Here is a 6,595-nt window from a genome sequence, read left to right on the forward strand (position 1 = left end):
AAAACAGGAATGCTCTACACTGTTAAAAATATAGAATATAGATGGACAACTGTAAAAAAATAAAAGTGGAGGAAAAAATACAACTTCTGTAAAGTCTCTGTACTCAGGTTTCTTTGCAAGGGTCTTTCACAAATTCTGCTCCAACCTGAAGAAAGCAAATGTGGGAATCTCACAGATTCATTGTGGGTGTGGTTTTCATGAGAAAAATGATGCAGATTTCAAGTTAGTGAACCTGTACTCAAAGAAATGTCTTGGCTTTACATCAAAAGTTTGGTTGATAAATGTGTATTTTCAAAGTTTTAAGTTAGATTAAATATTTATGTATTCCTCTTATTGTTTTTCTCTTTAACTGACTTTTTGATTGATTTTCCTTCTTTGGGTTTTAAGATAAAGAGTCTTCTACTACGTAGTGTTTTTTTTTTTTTTTAATCCAACAACAATGCTACAAGGAATGGAGGACAAAATTATTGTCATTCAGATGTAAGCTGGAATTGTCTCTGCTCAGAAACTTAGTTAAAATTTTCTTGAGTGTCACCTCTGTAATTTATGGAAACTCAAAGGAGTTCATTCTGTTTCTTTTAATTAATACCTTTTTTTTTTTTTTTGGCAGCCTCTGCATAAGGCCCTGAATCCACTTGCAGTTCTGATGACCACTTTTCATTCATTATCCTGGAGAAGCAAAGGGGGCTAAATAAAATATGGATGCAAAGGGTCTTCCCTCGTGGTCCAGTGGTTAAGACTTCATGCCTCCACTGCAGGGGTTCAATCCCTGATCGGGGAAGTAAGATCCTGCATGCTGCAAGGTGTGGCCAAAAAATTAACCAAACCAAAACAAAACAAAAGAAACAAACAAACAAACAAAATATATATATATATATGGATGTAAAGACATTAGCACAATGCCTGGCACTCATTCAAAGGTAGGAGTTGTTGTTATTAATATTTCTATTACTTTGAATCATGACAGTGACTGTACAAAATGGTATCTTTCCTATTTTATCTGTTAAAAATTGAGACTCAGAGAGGTTAAGTGATTTTTTTCCCCAGTTTGCACACATGTAAGTAGCAAGACCAGGGTTTTATCCTGAGTTATTTGCTCTTCCAAACCTGAGGTCACTGCAATGTATCCATAATACATTGAGGTAAACCAAGGCTTCCTTGAACACCACCAATCCAGGCCAGAAGGAAGAATATGTTTCCAGTCTTCTTTCCAACACTAACAGAACAAGTATTTTATGTTCCAGCCATAATTGGATTAGTTGCTATTTTCTAGCCATCATGCCTCTACTGATGCTTCTTGGTTTTTTTGCCTTTTGTTCAAGATCTCTCTCTCCTCACAACAATCCAGTTTTCATTTTGGAAATCCTATCTGTTCTTTGTGGATCCATGCAATTTATCTAAATCCTCTTGTTAATAGAAACAGAAATTGTACAATTATTGATACGAAGAACAGCCATAATAATACACAAAATTTATTGAATATTTCCTCTGTACTAGGCAATGTGCTAAATAGAATATATGATGCATGGTGTGCCCCATGAGGTCAACACTCATATGAAGATCTTAAGGATTAGAACTGTTGAGTAAAAAATCCCAAGGTGTACACAATTGTTAAGTAACTGATATGGTCTGAATATTTGTGTCCTTCCAAAATTTGTATGTTGAAAATCTAATGCCCAAGGTGATAGTATTAAGAGGTAGTGCCTTTGGGAGAAAATCTGGTCATGAGCGCAGGGCTCTCATGAATGGGATTCACGCCTTATTAAACAGACTCCAGAGCACTCACTCCCCTATGTGAAATACAATGAAAAGTCGGCCATCTGTGACAGGGAAGACAGCTTTTTCATGAGGACCTGGTCATGTTGGCACCCTGATCTTGGACTCTAGCCTCCAGAACCATGAGAAATCAATTTCTGTTGTTTATAAGCCACTCATTCTGTGGAATTTTGTGATAGCAGTCACAAAGGACAAAGACAGTAATATAATGGGATTTGAACCCAGGAACACTGACTTGGGAGGCTAGATTCTTACTCCATTCCATTTGGAGTGTGGATGTGTTCAATGGATTTGCTATTTGTTCATAAGAAGCCTGTGGCAATTTCTCTTTCTCTAGGATTAGTAGATCTATCAAGCTGAGGGTAAAGGTTTTACCTGGAGTTGAAGTCTTTCCATGAAGCAGAAGAAATTATTTTTGAGCCACTAGACTCACAGAGGTTTGATTAGGAAACTAAGATGTTTTCAGCATGAAAACAAAAACATGATGATAATAAAGTTGATACTCAACTTCAAAAGAAAATGCCCTAGGATAGAACATAGCCTAGACTTCAGGGACAGAAGAAAGTCAAAGGGAATTCAGAGTGAAATAAATCTCAATGGAATCCCTCTTCCTTCCTCCCACCCCACAAAAAAAGATTCTGCCATATACAGATATACTTCTTAAGTACTCAAATCACAGAAAACTGCTTTTGGCATTTTTGCCTTTACAAGTTAGTATTTCCCTTTGGTCTATCCATTTCTTATTTTTAAAATAATAGATTAAATACCTGTAAAGACATCTTCTATAAATCAGTTTCAGACAAGTTCAAAAGACAGGAAAATGTGTAAATTACTGTATTAAGTAGAATTTGTTATTAAGTTATGTAAAAAGTGTTCTTCAGTTGTATAAAAGATCTTTGTGAAGTATTTCTGCTGTCTTTGTTTTCTACACTGCATGAGTAGATACTTAACCATGAAATAAAAATTCAGAAACTTGTTTAATAATGCCTAATAAAAATGCCTGCCAATCATCCATTGAGATGGATGGATACTTAACAGCTTGAAGTGTTAACATAATTTGGCATCCAATATTTTATTTGCATAAAAATGAATTCTTTGTTACTGCTGCTAATTCTGTTATTTCCCACTCAGCAGTCATAAGAATATGGTTATTATTATTATCTTAATATTTTGGGTTAGATATTTAATAACATGGAGCCATTGTAGATATTAAACTTTGAATAAAGAATGCATGCCAGACATGCTCAAGAATGCTATGGAAGTGTAGATTGCAAATCCGATATACTGTGTATGTAGCATAATGCCTGGAACATAGTAGATGCTCAACGATTATATCAAAATCAAAAGAACTGAGCAGAAAGAGTAACAATAAACTATATTTGAAAGAATCTATGGTAAGCTCTCATACAGAATATATTGTCAAATTGTGTGATAAACCAAAATTGGTTTAGAATTTACATGACTACAACTTATCTTTTTTAAGTACAAGTTTTAAAAAGTAAAATAGAATTACCATATGACCCAGCCATCCCACTACTGGGCATATACCCAGAGAAAACCATAATTCAAAAAGACACATGCACCCTCATGTTCATTGCTGCGCTATTTACAATAGCCAGGTCATGGAAGCAACCTAAATGCCCATTGACAGACTAATGGATAAAGAAGATGTGGTACAGGGCTTCCCTAGTGGCGCAGTGGTTGAGAGTCCGCCTGCCGATGCAGGGGACACGGGTTCGTGCCCCGGTCCGGGAGGTTCCCACATGCTGTGGAGCGGCTGGGCTCATGAGCCATGGCCACTGAGCCTGTGCATCCGGAGCCTGTGCTCCGCATCGGGAGAGGCCACAACAGTGAGAGGCCCGCGTACCGCAAAAAAAATAAATAAATAAAATAAAAACTTTTTTCAGAATCTTGGCCATACTTTGGATAGCTCATGCTGCTTGATAGTAACATATTGCTGTTGATCGTCTTTAATGCCATAGAGCTTAACATCAAATCTCAGACTTATCACTCATGAGAGCTATATATTTGAAAAAGTTATAATATCTCTCGCTATCAGTTTCTTATTTTACAAGAGTGAGGATAATGATACCTCACAGCACTTAGAACACGGCATTACATTGATGGCTGCATGTGAAATAAGCTACATCCTTTTTAGTTAATTTCTAAGTTGATGAGATGCTTTCAGCTATTCAAATAATGATTATTGATCCATGTATTCTGTTTACAGATTTTTTTCCCTCTGTATACGTTTACGTTAAGATATTCCATTTCCTCCTTTTACCTTATAGGAGAGAGGGTCAGAAAGAAAGGGGGAAAATAAATGTAAATAAACATTACTTTTTGTTGTTTAGTTTGATATCACACATGTCGAGAAAGGCTGAAGCCTTTAATTTCAATCAGCCTTAAGAGTTTGGATTTTTGGTAGCATATTCCTTTGTTCTTGTGATTCTTCTATGTTTAAAACTTTATTTTCCTGCAAATACTATTTTCGCAGAAGAGCATTTTACTAGACATTTAAATTTTCTAGAATGATAGTACCTGAGGTAACTCCTGGTTTCATATCCATTTAGACATACCTGCAATTTCAGAGGAGTTATTATGTGTTTCTGTAGCATTCTAATAGCTTAAATGTGCCTTAAACACGTAAGCTTTTATTGTCAATCTTCCTGTTTTACAGTCTTTCCAATTCAATCCTGCCTTCCCCACAAGGAAGACAGCTAGGAAACCTGCTCAGATTTCCTCTTCTCAACCTCCCTGCTGCCAGTTTTCCTACTCCCTTTCATCCCATAGGAAGCCAAGAGTCTGCTCAAATTTCCTTTGTGGAGTACATATCCCACCTGGTTACTTCTGCTCCTATTCAGCAACAGGTGGTTATTTTTGTACTGTCAGCACTTTGGACTCCCTGGCTGTCAGATTTCATTCCCACTGGAAAGGTAGACGTTTCAGTTTGTTCCAGACGTCAGTGGGTATATTGCCAATTTCCATTTTCTGAAAATAATTTTCTTTTGATGGAATAATCTTGTTCCTTAACGATTCCATTAAATCCAAAAAAAAAAGATTTTAGTTATACTTAAAGGCTGAATCAGTGATTGATCTGTTTGTTACTTCTTTTCTGATTTCTTTCAAATGGTCTCCAAGCATGTGGATCATACCGAGTTAGCCAGTGAACAATGGAATCAGAATTCCGGCAACCCCATTTTTTAGCCATATTGCATCATGAATTTCAGTGTTCTTCTCTTTACCATTATATTTGGGTTGGAAAAAGCTAATGAATCAGAATTCCTAAGGATAGAACACAGGACTATATACTTAAAAAATATTCACCCTAGGTAATAGTGAATGCTAGTCAGGCTTGGGAGTCATTGGACAAAACAATATCGTAACAATGAAAAATGAAAATATTTAATAGATTTTTCCCCCATAGGAAGGGACTAAGAAATTAAAGCTTTTTAAAAATTTGTTTCAAATAGGAAAAGCTAAGGGACAATATAATCGAAATGATAAATGGCCTCATCAATATCTTCCAGGTATGAATTTTTCCCAGCAGTCTCAGGAACGTGAAAAAATTTTACACATTATGTTGTCTAAAGACTTATCAAGTGCTTGCTTCGGCAGTGAATATACTCAAGTTGGAATGATACAGAGAAGATTAACACGGTCCCTGAGCAAGGATGACATGCACATTCGTGAAGTCTTCCATGTAAAAAAAAAAAAAAAAGGCTTAAACTAAATCTTACTCTGAGCTCTCATGTTGTTGATCTGCCTAGAAATTCAGTCTCTGTTATTATAGGGGATTACTCCTCATCTTTTCCTAAAGGGTTGTGCTAAACCTCATACGATCTGATTCAGAGCAGAATATTCCAGAAGGCTCCTTCTTTCTTGACCCATGTGCATCATCACTAATGGGCTCTTCATTGTGGTCCTCATGGTGACTTGAGTCAGAAAGCACCTTGCCTCCCTCTATACTTGTGGACATTAGATTTTTGGCTTTGCCTGGAGATCCAGTGTTTAGGGTACACCAAATCCCTCTCTGAGATTATGTTGCCTTATCAAGCTCTAAGCCTCACCAAGAGACCAGGGCTTAGAGCACTGCTGCTCAGTTTGTTCTGCCTTCTTCCCTTTCACAGTCTTGGGTAATCTCCCTGTCTTTTACTTTGATAATTTGTGCTTCTACCATCCATTTGATCTGTAATTCTCTGCCATACATATATTATCATCATGTGGCATGAATGCGGTATGAGTTCCATGTACAAATAAGATGAAAGCAGCTTTTCTCAACCTTTTCATTGCTAAGGGTGAAGGAAACACAGGGCAGGGAGGTGTAATATAACGAACATCAGCTTAAGATCTATACATGAATGCACTTAAAATTGGAAATGGCTGCTTAAAGGCAGGAGTGTATCTGAGTAGAATTCTCTCATTCCTAAAATAAGGACAGTAATACTCAACTGCTCTAGAGGTAATGTGCTACAGAAGTAATATGCATAATACATCTGGCCCAGAACAATTGTTCTTTCATCATTAGATTACTGGTAGTTGGCATGAGGCTGGGTAGACCATTATGAACAGGGAATGAATTTATATGAGTCTTCAGATCATAGCTTCAACCAAAAGAGCTCCTCGCTTTTGAGTGTGTGAGTCTTTTCATCCCTTCATAAGATATCTTTTCTTCCATTCTTTCATTCAACAAATGTTTATTACTTAAGATAAATCATATAATTTTCCATAGTCTATGATTTTAATAAGAAAGGCTAACATAGCTTGTCACAGAGTTCATATTGAGGTATGTGTGTAGCAGGGGAGGGCAGCCAATTAA

General features: G+C 36.6%; 1 non-coding gene across 1 annotated transcript; it reads left to right on the forward strand.

Moving 5' to 3' along the window:
• Positions 1 to 5,382: 5,382 nt before the first annotated feature.
• Positions 5,383 to 5,485, forward strand: LOC132501121 (U6 spliceosomal RNA). The gene has a single exon (XR_009534159.1). It is a non-coding gene; the product is annotated as a U6 spliceosomal RNA (small nuclear RNA).
• The last annotated feature ends 1,110 nt before the right edge of the window (positions 5,486 to 6,595 follow it).

Source organism: Mesoplodon densirostris, chromosome 13, assembly GCF_025265405.1.
Source record: "Mesoplodon densirostris isolate mMesDen1 chromosome 13, mMesDen1 primary haplotype, whole genome shotgun sequence".
Lineage (NCBI taxonomy): Eukaryota > Metazoa > Chordata > Mammalia > Artiodactyla > Ziphiidae > Mesoplodon > Mesoplodon densirostris.